This window comes from Fundulus heteroclitus, chromosome 1, assembly GCF_011125445.2.
Source record: "Fundulus heteroclitus isolate FHET01 chromosome 1, MU-UCD_Fhet_4.1, whole genome shotgun sequence".
Lineage (NCBI taxonomy): Eukaryota > Metazoa > Chordata > Actinopteri > Cyprinodontiformes > Fundulidae > Fundulus > Fundulus heteroclitus.
Window position 1 is genome coordinate 37,121,237 of NC_046361.1, and position 12,689 is coordinate 37,133,925.

Here is a 12,689-nt window from a genome sequence, read left to right on the forward strand (position 1 = left end):
GGACCAGATAGCTGCTTCCAAAGAAACTCGATTTGCTGAGCAAGAGATCAGAAAAGGAAAATAACAGAGAGGATGGATCAGGATATGGGAATTATCTCAGTGGAGAGGAACTATTTCAGTTTAAATGAGAGCAGGTGGCCCAGACTCATTTCTGTTGAGCAGTTTGTCTGTAGTCTGGACGTCATCTATCTTTACACAACCAGACGACAAGCACCTTCATCGTCACTGTTTAACACTCATCCAACCGGTGAAAACAAACACTAGACACGACGACACAACTGTATTTTAAATCTACTGTAATTTACAAGCTGTATTCTTGCACAAATGCCCTTTGCACAATTCAATTCTGCACATACGAATGGTTTTAAAAATACTCACCTGTACACTGTGACTTCTCCTGCATTGTCTACATTTAAACTGTTTACTTTTAAATCACTGCTGCACCTTATGCCGTAAATTAATTTTTACTGCAATTTACAAGCTGTATGCAACGAAATTTCGTTCTGTACGCACTCTGTGCATACAAAATGACAAATAAAGTTGTCTAAGTCTATGTCTAACGTCAGTCGTCCTCTTTGTGACGGCGAAGTAAAACATCGTTTTCCCTCAGTCCTCATCTCTCCTCAACTTTTCCCACATTCAACCAGATAGTGAAGAAACCCCATAGTGAGAAATAGGGGGAGATGGGCTCACGAGTCCAATAAATCGTTTTCCCCCGTCTTAAAAGCCACGAGCTGGAACATCCCGCGTGAAGCAGTTGGCGTATAGGCACTGATGGCTTCATAGATTGTGTCTTTGACTCCGATAAACTGCAACCCAAACAGGAAATTATTTATGGATGAATTAATGAATTAGGGCTGGAGGAAAGAAGAAGAAGGCATGGAAACAAACAAGGCCTGGAATGACCAACGGGGGAATAAAAGAGATCAGCAGTTTCTGGAGGAAAGGTGGGGTTGCCCCACGATGGGACATTTATCCAAAATGGACCGTGCCACATCCCCAAATCTCAAAACTGGACTACACCAAGACCAGTCCTTCAAAGCTACTATCCTGCAATGTTTAGATTAATCTCTGCTCCAACAAACCTGAATCAGGCTGAATGTCCTCATCTGCATCAGTCATTCAGCTCTGCAGAGGTCTGCTAAGCAGAAATTTAAATTGATTCAGACGTGTTGAAGTAAGGATGCGTCTAAAGCTGCAGGATAGTAGCTCTCCAGGTTTGGAGTTAGGAACCACTAGACTACACACTGGGGCTGGATGATATAGATAAAAAAGCATATTGATAAAATAGAAATCATATTGATCGATGCTGATAATTGACAGCAATTTCAAAACATATATTTTAAGTGCAGCCCTGGTTATTTTATGCTGTTGCTTGACGGCCTATTTTTAGATAGAGAACATTGAATTCAAACTCAACCCTTCATTCAACCAACTCTTTTTTTGTTGAAAGTTTTTTTTTAAAAAATAACTACTTTTAAGTAGTTTTGTTACTTTTTAATAAACTGCTATGACAGCAATGAAGTTTTGTACTAACCTAAATTAAAACCTTTTGAAATGTACATTTATTGATGTCAATTGAATTTATTGAATTAAGAAGTTAAATGGTTGTGAAGTATAACGTTCATATAATATTTGTTTTTTGGTAATGGTTGTAAACCATTTAAGCTAAAGTTAATTTGATTTATGTATTAATTTGATGACTGTATCCTTCATTTATGTTACCTTCCTTAACTTATACAGATAATAAAGATAATAATGAAGAAAATAATGATCTTTCTTGTGGTCGAGCAGCAATACCTGAACTGGAGCCTTTCATAAATTCACCAATTATTTTTTTTTTTTGTTTCTCAATGTTTAATTTTTCAACACTTGTCAACAGACATAAAAACAGCTTATTTTCTAAAGCTGCCATGAATAAACTGCTGAGAATAAACAACCAGCCCAGTTCTCAGACTGTTACCTGTTACAAACACACTACTGGGTACAAGGTTCCTGATCTGATGACAATCACTTATTACTCTTTCTCTCTCTGGATAGATGTCTGGTTAGATAACCATGCAAACTGCACAGTTCTGCAACTAAATCTCTTGCAGTAGTCTGAGGCAGACAGCCTGTCTACTTTTAAGGCTAGACTGTATAACGATACACGATAGAGAGAGAAACATTAACAGAGAAACAGAAGCAGGGCTGCTTATGTGGGGCTTTAATCTGGGATATCAGTGGAAAGTTAAGTGGAAGGATGCAGCCCTGGTAAGGGGAAACACTGGTAAGGAATAAGCCTTTAGGGGCCTGTGTGCTTCTGCAAGTGAGCTGTAAACTAACAGAAATTAACTCTTTTTAAGATGGGAGGGCTGGACTTGCAGCGCTGAGCTTGGAACCCGATAATGACTGCTTGCAGTTCTAGTTTTTAATTAAAGTCCTTGCAGAAATGGCAGCTGACTCCCTTTTGCCAGTTTACTCAGAGCATTTCCCCATACACCAACTTCTATAACAGCGTTTAGTTATAACTCCCCTTTGGTCCAGGTATACAGTGTGCCCAGGAAAGTCTTTTGTAGACGTTTCACACACTCTTGGTTGGAAAACCTCTTTCTGAAATACTGATACAGCATTTTACCCGTGCCGTTGTGTCAGTCTACCGACCATCTCCTCCTCTTTGTGGTTCTTGTTATAGTATCTCCTGTGGGTTTACCTAGATGGACAAGAAAGCTGTTTCAAGCCTGCTCCTCAGGCTGGTGCCCTGTCTGGTCCCACGATGCTTCAGGGGGCGGCATTCTGGAAGCTGGAGATTGTTCCTGAAGCGTGGAGATAAGAGATCGCCTCTGGTTGCTGGTTGCAGAATCTTATCTCGAGATATATATATATATATATATATATATATATATATATATATATATATATATATATATATAGATAGATAGATAGATAGATAGATAGATAGATAGATAGATAGATAGATAGATAGATAGATAGATAGATAGATAGATAGATAGATACATAGATAGATAGATAGATAGATAGATAGATAGATATATACCCGCACCCTGCAAAACCTGTTTGATACTGGCAGAGAGGAATAAACAAGTTTACTCGTCTCTATCGCACACATGCAAACCCGTTTAAGGAAAAACAAACAGGCTTTTGAATTGAATAAGCGTTCTTGCAAACAAGCAAGCACATTTCCATACTATTAGTGCAAATTCCCGAAATTCCCCATTGTGGGACAATAAAGGAATTTCTCATCTTATCCTAAATTTAAATTTTGCCAAACAATTAGCATCGCTTACCAAACGTGCTGCTAAGGATAAACCCGGACCATGTTCAGAGTCTCCCTGCTGTGTTCGCTTGTGTCCAATCACAGACGGGCAAACCTCACAGAAGTTTCCCTCCCAACATGTTGGGCCATCTTCATCAGGCGAGCTCTCCCGTCTCTGCTGCTCGTCTTCTCTAGACTGGTTGATGCCTTCTATCCGCCATGCTGGAGAAGCGTTTCTTAATGGTTGTTTAGCAAACACGCCATTGCCACACCAACATATGCTCTCGCAGGGAGAGATCAGCTGCACCGCATGGGGTTGCCACATCCTTTATCAAACGAGCCGCATCCAACCGCGGGGGGGCGTTCACAACGATTATCATAAGGCTCCGAACGGTTCTGACAAAAAGAGCACAAAAGGGACGCCATATTGCACCCAGCTTCAAAAAGCTGCCAGAATTAAAACAGCTGCCAAAATCACTGAAAACCAGAGGGGCAATTAAAGCAGGCAGCGTAACAAAGAACCCTGATGGACTTACACGGCAGGCAGAAAATTTAAATATTTACGACATAATTATTCAGAAACGTATGTAATAAAATTAGATATACTGTATATTCCTATATTCAGTTGGATTGTGGCCTATAATCCAGCGGTACCAACGTGGGTGAATTACACAATGAATGCATTTAAAATTTTAGACCATAAATTGTTGTGAGACTAATGCTGGGGGTTTATTTGATGGGCAATAATCACTTTTCCAACAGAAAAATACATCACAAATCTGATTCCTGAGAAAATTGCTGATTTTCTTTAAAGGCGCCAATGCAGTCGCAAGATGCAAGATAATCCAGAATAAATCTCTGTTACCTCTGATGAGGATTAGGAACTAACTGGATGATGGGCGTCAATAATTAATGTGCAATAAGACACAGAAAGTGCTGACTCACTGTTTGCTATGGAGGTTCTCACCTTTCCTAGAGCACAGAGGGTGAGGAGAGCCCACAGCATCACTAAAAGAAAGAGAGAAACGACAAATCATTATGTTAAAACTTTAAGTGGTAGAACCTTCTGGTGCTTTTTAATTTTTCTACAGGAGATTTTTTTTTTATGTAGGAAACATGAAGTCTGAGAAGCTTCAGTTCAGGCTTTTAATAAAAACTGAAATAATAGTAGGAGTGGATCAGAGTTTGGAGGATATCTCTTTCCAACCTTGAGTTAATTAACAGGAAAGTGTAAGTGCTGCAGCGGTGGGAAACAAACTTCATAGCAGAAGACAAAAAAATTATATAATTTTTATTATTAGTGAAGTATAAACATCTAGCTACAAAGCTTAGGACTAAGTAGTTTTAATTAAAACTTTTGCAGGATTAGACTTGAAATTGTGTGAAAACATCACAGTCTTAGCTGAATATTTTGTGGTGAAATAATAAAATCCCCTGTCGATAAAAAAAAGATCATAAAACCTAAACAGCTATTACATAAAGAACTTAAACAGATGTCAAAATACCTATTGGGCCAAGGAAAAGCCCCGCTATCTAAGATCAGTTTAAACACATTTGAAATTTTATTTATTTTTTTGCTTTAAAGGCAAACAGAACGGTGGAAACAGAACGACTAAAACAAACACACTAAAAAAAGATAGATTAACTTTGATGCTTTTAAATCTTTGTCCTCATATAGTTGATTTGGTGAAAGTTTAGTTGCTGCACATAAAATTATATTTGTGATGCAAAGATGTATTCCTTAATTTTCTGTTTAAAAATACTAATTATTAGATTTAATCAAAGGAAATGACCGAGAACCAACTTAAGTAATGGGGACTGGAGATAATTTTACTAATAGAAAAAAAGCTAACGCTTGAATTAAAACTGTTCCCATTTAGTCATAAATTAAATTATGTGACTTAAAGAATAAACGAAGCTGAATCTATTGATGAACGTCGGTGCTTTTAAATCTTCGTCCTCAGATACTTGATTTGGTGAAAGTTTAGGTGCTGCGCATAAAATCATATTTGAATTGCAAAGATTTATTCCTTAATTTTCTGTTTAAAAATACTAATTATTAGATTTAATCAAAGGAAATGACCGAGAAGCCACCTAAGTAATGGGATTGGAGATAATTTTACTAATAGCAAAAAGCTAACGCTTGAATTAAAACTGTTCCCATTTAGTCATAAATTAAATTATGTGACTTAAGGAATAAACGAAGCTGAATCTACAGTTTAATTGTCAACACGGAGCTAGTTATTGCATACACACAGTGAGCATCGTTTTAAAGACACTACAGAGCGTCGTGCTTTCCCCAGGAGCATTCTAACGATCTAACCAGTTCACCGTCAGTAAAAAATGAAAAGAAGGATGCGGGTCCGAGAGAGATGGATGTTAAGAAGAAGGGAGGGGCGCGAGGTACCCAGGGAATAGATGGAGAGGAGAGAGCGAGGCTGTGATGAAGGAGGCTGATGTCATCTCTGCGGACGAACCAATCAGGGAGCAGGGAGGGGAAGAAGGGAGGGTTTGGAGACAGAGCTCTGAAGGGTGTGTTTTATGTACCACTGCAGATCCAAGGCAATAAAACACTTGAGAAAGGGAAGGAGCCAGAGGACAGAGCCGAAAAACATGCAGAGGTTAAGAGAAGCAGAGATGGAGACGGGGATTTAGACGAGGAAAAAAAAACAAAAGGGATAAAACAACTGCATACGAGACGGGAGGAGGTAGAGGAAGAGGAGGAACACCTGCAGAGGTAAAACAAAGGCTTAGCAGGCCGGCGCGTGTGTCTGGGTGTCGGTGAATGTGTGTGTGTGTGTGTCAGAGGGCTGAGGAGGAGATCTCAGCTGGAGGATGTAATGATCTGTTACATAATACAGCGGCAGGTAGGGAAGGCTGAAATGTCTGCTAGTCTGTAAAACACTCTGTAAAAAAAGAGTCCAGGCTGCGTTAGTTTAGACCACCAAGCCTTGCAGGTAGAAAAGAAAAAAAAAAGACCCGTAGGATTTAAATTTCACTACGAAATGTGTGTTTGGCACCTTTCTGATGCATGAAAATATCCATGTGGAGCGAGGTAGGAGTGGCAGTCTGGCCCGTCCATCGGCAGCCTGAAAAAGGAAGAAAATAAGAGAGTCTGAACCACATCCACTCCCACTTTTCTACATTTCGTACACCTTTCTGCTTTGCCGTCACCTGCGGTTTGTAGGGCGCCTCAGAAAAAAAGGCCCTTTGGTGACGGAATCAGTCTTTTGGGAGTGCCTGACTTCCTCGATTCAGCTTTTCCAGTGCCTGATGTCGTAAATCCTCCGCAGGCGCTTGTTTTTATTAATATTGAATGAAATGATGCACAAAAGCCAAATCCTGTGATCAATTATTCACACTCGTGTAGCTTCCTTCCTTTCATGATAACTCTTTCAGATTATCGTCTATCAACACTAATCTTTTTTCTCATTCATTTGATTTTACTTTCGAGTGGGACGAGCATTCATAAACTATTTATTTATTTTGATCCTTCTTTCTCCTGATTGGATTTCAAAAAAGCAACAACCTGACACCCAACTTTGAATTTATTGTGGATTTGATGTACATACAGGCTCAATCACACACAAACACCCCCACTAATACTAAACAACTGTGAGCTGAACCTCAACCGCACACATTTGGTCGCCATCAACAAGCTTCTGCTCTGATTCTAGACTATTTTCCTTGGCTGAGTGGGTGGAGTTCATAGATGAAATTGCTTCGCTTCCTGCAACAGACCCTGGTTTTAAGCATAGTGCATTAGTTTTTTAAAAGGGCTGGGGTCAGAGCTTTAGGAGGGCCACTCCACAAGCTCGACATTAGCCCGATGCATCCATTCCCAAACCAGCTGACTGCGTGTTTGGGATCATCGTCCTGTTGGAGAACCAGCTGGATCCAACTTTTAACCATCGAGCTGCAGAGCAGGGGCGTCTGGTCAATAGGGGGCGCTGGAGTGCTTCTCCAATAAAAATTCCAGCAAAGCATAAATTACAAAATAAAAAGTAATTATTGCATATGTTCACTCATGAAAATTGGACTTGACTTATTTATTTCAATTCTATTCGAGTTTATTCTTTTATGTAAGTATAAATCTATATTCATTATAAGGGGCGGCCGAACAGATGAGTGTGTATGCTTTTAAACTTTTGGCTTCCATGTGACTTCATGCTTGTCTGTAATTGGTTACTTAAAGATTCGCTCTCTGCACACGTGGGCCAATCAGCGCTTTTGTGGCTTTCTTCATTCAGTCGGATTAATTCATCACACCTGTCAAAGTCACGAATATCACTGAAACATGATGCAAACGGAAGTCAGAAAACAACGACAAGACAGGAGAGAACGGCGCATTCACTGACAAAATAATAATTTCACAGGAGAAAAAAAACGGATAAAGGAAGTTGGACCACTCTAAAAAAATTATCTATTCATTTATTCAACCCAAGAACTTCTTTATCAAGGGAGTCTTGGCAGCAAAGGCCGTAGACGGGTTTATGTTCAAGTAGATTTTACTGATTTTGTTGTAAATTGTTGTGTAAATAATTGTTTTATCCTCAGCTGCCACTGCTTTTTAATTGAGCTGATTTTGAAAAATTGCCCTTCATTGTTCCACCCACTGTGTGGGATGCTCCTTAACCACTGGCAGGCAAACAGCCCAACGCCACGGTGAGAGCTGCTGAAGCCTATTTGATGCTGCAGACAGAAACCAGCAGCTGCACCCCATCATGATGAAAAACCAGTTAATTGGCCTCCTGCGGTTACAGACACTGACAAAGTTTCTAGCAACAACAACAACGATAGATATAGCATTAGATTAGATTGTTGACTAAATAAGTTAAAAAGCAGAAAAACTTCAGTTAAACTACATGCACAGGTTTAAAATATCTTTTTTATAATATGTGTTTACTTTCAATAAATTAGAAAATCGTTGAAGTGTCTGCTCATTTCAGAGCAACAAATTATGCAGATTAATTACACACAGGTTGGTGCTGTCAAGATTTTATTTCTGTTAATTATTAGTATTTTCTGCTTACAGCAAAGGAAACATTTCATTTCATCTCTGTGCATTTATTTCAAACATGCACACATCACACACAAAGAGCAGAATTACAACAAACCTAACTTCATGGTTTGAAGCAGAGGCTTATTACATTTCCAACGCCCCAATACAACGCTACACAATGTAACACTTATCTAGACAAAGACAGGCCAGATAACTCTCTGACTCCACACCCTTCTCCTTTTATTCACACCCTCTCAGCTGAGGGCATCAATCTCTCTCCTCCAAATATATTGTTTGAACGCTCTTTTAATTTAGATAATATGAGAACAAGCTTTTTCCTCCTGTGCCAAACCATCCCAGACGATTCCCCACACTGACATGCAAAACAATTTTAAAGTAGTTCTTATCTTTGGTTGATAAAATGTATTACTCCCTCCTAAGTTGTGTGTGCGATGCACATCTCTTTAACAGAATAATTTCTGTATAGTCGCAGACTGAGAGTTATCTGGTGCTCTAAACATCATTTGAGCAGATATACTTTACCAAATCATGTCATTTTTATAATGAAGTTTTTACAAGAAATAAGTTTGTGTGATTTTGCCCCTTTTTGGAGCGTAATTAGAGGCAATAAATTTGATTAACACAGCATAACTAGCGCGCTATGAGGTAACTTCTCATCTATCACTACTCCTAAAGATACATGTTGTTGAACTCTTTCAATTCTTATATTTTCCATAGTTATTTGTACTATAGTATCGATTTTCTGTTTACCAAATACCAAATTTTACATTTTATATTCATTTATTTACCCTGAACCTACTTTTTAGCTTATTTATTTTGTTAGTTATTTGTTCCAAAAGTTGCTCCAAATTGTCTTCTGAGCTCTAATTAAATTTTTTTTTACTATACATATATATTTTTACATAAATATGTATATGTATATAATGAACCGGGCAGGCCCCAGTATTGGTCCTTGAGGTACGCCACATTTAATATTCATATAGTCCGATTTGTTTTTTGTTCAGTTTGCAAGAATTGTAGTCTCTCCGTCAAATAGAGCTACAACCATTGTTTATTTATTCCTCTGATGTCATAGTTTTCCTATTTGCTGATTAAAATATAAGGATTGATGGTATCAAAAGCTTTTTACGATTTTTTTCTCCATGCAATTTGAAGATATCCTCCATTAAATCAATTAAAGCAAGAGATGTTGACCTATTAAGTCTGATTCCATATTGACGATCAGATAATAAATGTTGTTTTTCGATAAAATCCCGAAATCTTGCAACAAATCATTTTTCTAATATAGTGGAAAACTGTGGAGGGATACAAGGTGGCAATTGTTAAAGCTCGGTTTGAATAACGGAATAATCATGGTTATTTTCATTATTGAGAGATAGATTGCAAATATAAGTAAAGGGTTTCAAAAGGATGGCATTTAAGACTCAAATATTACATCAGATGAATTAAAACCAACATTTCTTACCCAGAAATGTGGGCCTCGTTTGCACACGTGTTCTCCTTTATTGAATATGGCTGTATAAGAGTCTTTATTGTCATCATGTGACCATAATGAGATTATGTGTTGTCTGAAGATGGTTTACTTTCAGACATGAAAACCATCTATCTCTACCTGAGTCACTGTGTCTCACTCATCTGATTCAATTATCTTTTCCTCCTTTTTAAATTTTGCGTCCATTTAAATCTTCTCAATAGAGAAATGCAAAAAAAAAAAAATGTAATCCATATATTGAAATACTGTGGTTGTAAAATATTCTTTATTGTCTTCCAGAGGATTTATTTCCTGGACTCAATGTAGCCGATGATCCATTATAGGACTGATAAAGTCTTACACAATAAAACAATCACTCAGTGAGACGCATGGCATGGCTTCAATCAGGAAGATAAGAGATAAAACAAGAAGAAAATGAAAGTATTGCACCATATATTCAGGCCCAGAAGACATAATTTAGAGCTTCAAATGAAGAAAGAACAAATTGAATTCTGAAATGATTTAGCTTTGGGTCTGTTCCCCAACTGGAGGATTTCTGACAGAGATCGTATCTAACTTTCTGTGTCTGTTTAATAACCGAAGGCTCAGAAACGACTCGTGGTTTTCCGTCCACTGCCAAGGCAGACCGATCCAGACACAGCAGCTGGTTCTGACCCAACAACCCGAATCTGATGATGCTCTCCAGCACAACCTGGTTAAACAGTTGTCTCGTGTTCTCAAATGAAATAGTTAAAATTCAGGCTTTGTTGTGAATGAGTTTGCATTACGCAAACCAAACGGATCTCTTCACTCTTCACCCCAGGGTCCAGAACCATCTCAGCTACATTAATGACTAGATGGTGTGCGTTTCACAACAGCAATAAATTACTGACCACGGCATATTTACAGAGCATCGAATTACAACAAATGTGACCTCGAGGAAATTTATAATACAAACAGGTTCATTTCAGATCCAGTTTTACAGAAATCAGGTCAAATCCGTCTACATTACTTCTATATAATCCCTTGCATCGAGCACAAAGTACCAGAAACTGTTGACATGTGTTTGACAAACAGACGGACCGTAACAGCACCTTCTTGTTCTTTGAGAAAGTTGTTGATAACGATGCAACTCGGGTTGTCATGATACCAACATCGTACTAACTCAATATCAGCGCAAAGAAAAATATTCAACACCATTTTCGATATCGTGGCAACATTTCTTAAGGAAACAGGATTATTGCTAACCTTGCCTGCAAGATGAATTCTCGCGGTATTCGTGTGTTTACACACAAGAATGCCCTGATAGAGCCAGGACTCTTTAGCTAAAAGCGGAAGTGCTTCAGTGGTCGCCATGATCAGTGCCGTCCGACTAGACCAGTCAGTAAGGATGGAGGGAGGAAAAGGAGCCTGAATGGTCCCTCCCGCAGCTGGTTTAGCCAAGGAACCCTGACTTCCCTTATGGGTATCCCACAATCCTTTGCGCAGCCCTCCTAACGGAAATCAACAGAAATGTCCGGAGAGAAGAGATCGGGAACTTTGTAGTTCATTTCCAGAAGGCTGTAGGCCCGGATTTGATTCGGATCATCCATGAGCGATTCCGTCATGTAATGACGTCAGAGTTAAAGGCTGTCTGGATTCGGTACAGCAGTCCGAAGCTCCTTTCCTCCACAATAGAGCTCAGACTTTTGACCCCATTAAAGGTGAAGGAGCAGGAGCTGGTAGCTATTATTAAGGGTATTCAGATTGAGCCTCAATCTTGTACCACTCTTGCTTCAGCCGTTTGGGTCTGAACCAAAAAAAACGGTTTGGGCCAATCACGTTACAGTATTGTGGTTTAAGGCGGGGCATACCGCTGCGATGAAAGCAAGAGCGGTTGAGCGCACAGCTGAACAAACACAAACATGGCAGCAGAGGAGGACGCACGCGTAGCTGCAGCTATCACATCTGTTGTGTAAGAATCCACAATTTAATTTCAGCTTAACTTGTTGTGGTTTCTCATGACGTCTGCTGCTTACGTTTTCATTTGATACCGTGATTGGCTGAAACCGACCTTTGGTAGGCGGGCACTAAGTGTCGCATCGCCCAATCAGCTCAGAGAGTTCAGCTGAAATTCCCTCCTTTCTCTGAATGGATTCAAATGGAGCAAACCCAGATTGGCTGGCCAGGTTAGGTTGTTTCTGGTTTAGAGTAAAAAATATGATTTATTACAATGTGACAAATTAAACTTAATTAATCAGGGACAAACCAACAAGTAGAGGAAGATTCAGCCCTCATTAAGAGAAATATATAATTTGAGAATCACTTGCTTGTTTGATTTCTTTGGTGTAATTTGAATGTTATCTAAGCTATAGCAACGCCTTTTTGGGCAATAATATAAAGCTTGGAACTCCACATTACTCCAGACATTTGAATTGAGAAAGCTTTCTGGATGGGAAGAGAAACGTCTTCAAACTTTGGAAAAAAGTTCAGTTGTTTTGTTTTTTAACTTTTGGAATGACCATGACCTGGATGACTGAGAATCTTGCTTGTTTGTCAAAACAGTAAACCAGATAACACTGTCCTCCAAGCAACGTTTTTGTTTCTTTCTTTTCGACCATCAGCAACAACTCAGCCATTGACCGAGAGGCGAGTCTACCTCTGACTGGTCCTCAGTACTGTTTAGCCCCGAGAAAAGTGGCAAACAAATGCATTTCTGTCTCACTGTGTTGTAATAAAACCATAATTTCTATAAAGGAAATCCATCCAGCCATTTAAGTCCCTTGCAGAGTCATGGTGGGAGTGTGTGTGTCTATTAAATGTGGAGAAAATCATGAACGTACGCAGCTGAGTGCAGTAATAATTCAGCTCACTACTTTGAAAATATATAATGAGAAAAAAGGAAACTAAATGCCAGAATTCAGTTACAGCTGATATAGTTTGAAACACACTGTTAAAAA

The 12,689-nt window shown here is 38.9% G+C and overlaps 1 protein-coding gene across 1 annotated transcript in view; it reads left to right on the forward strand.

Moving 5' to 3' along the window:
• Nucleotides 1–5,759: 5,759 nt before the first annotated feature.
• LOC105922312 (neural cell adhesion molecule L1.1) overlaps nucleotides 5,760–12,689 on the forward strand; it is a 62,669-nt gene continuing 55,739 nt past the window's right edge. The window contains exon 1 of the mRNA XM_036142254.1: nucleotides 5,760–5,993. The gene's annotated coding sequence lies outside the window, so the exon portion shown is untranslated. The remainder of the gene's footprint in view (nucleotides 5,994–12,689) is intronic.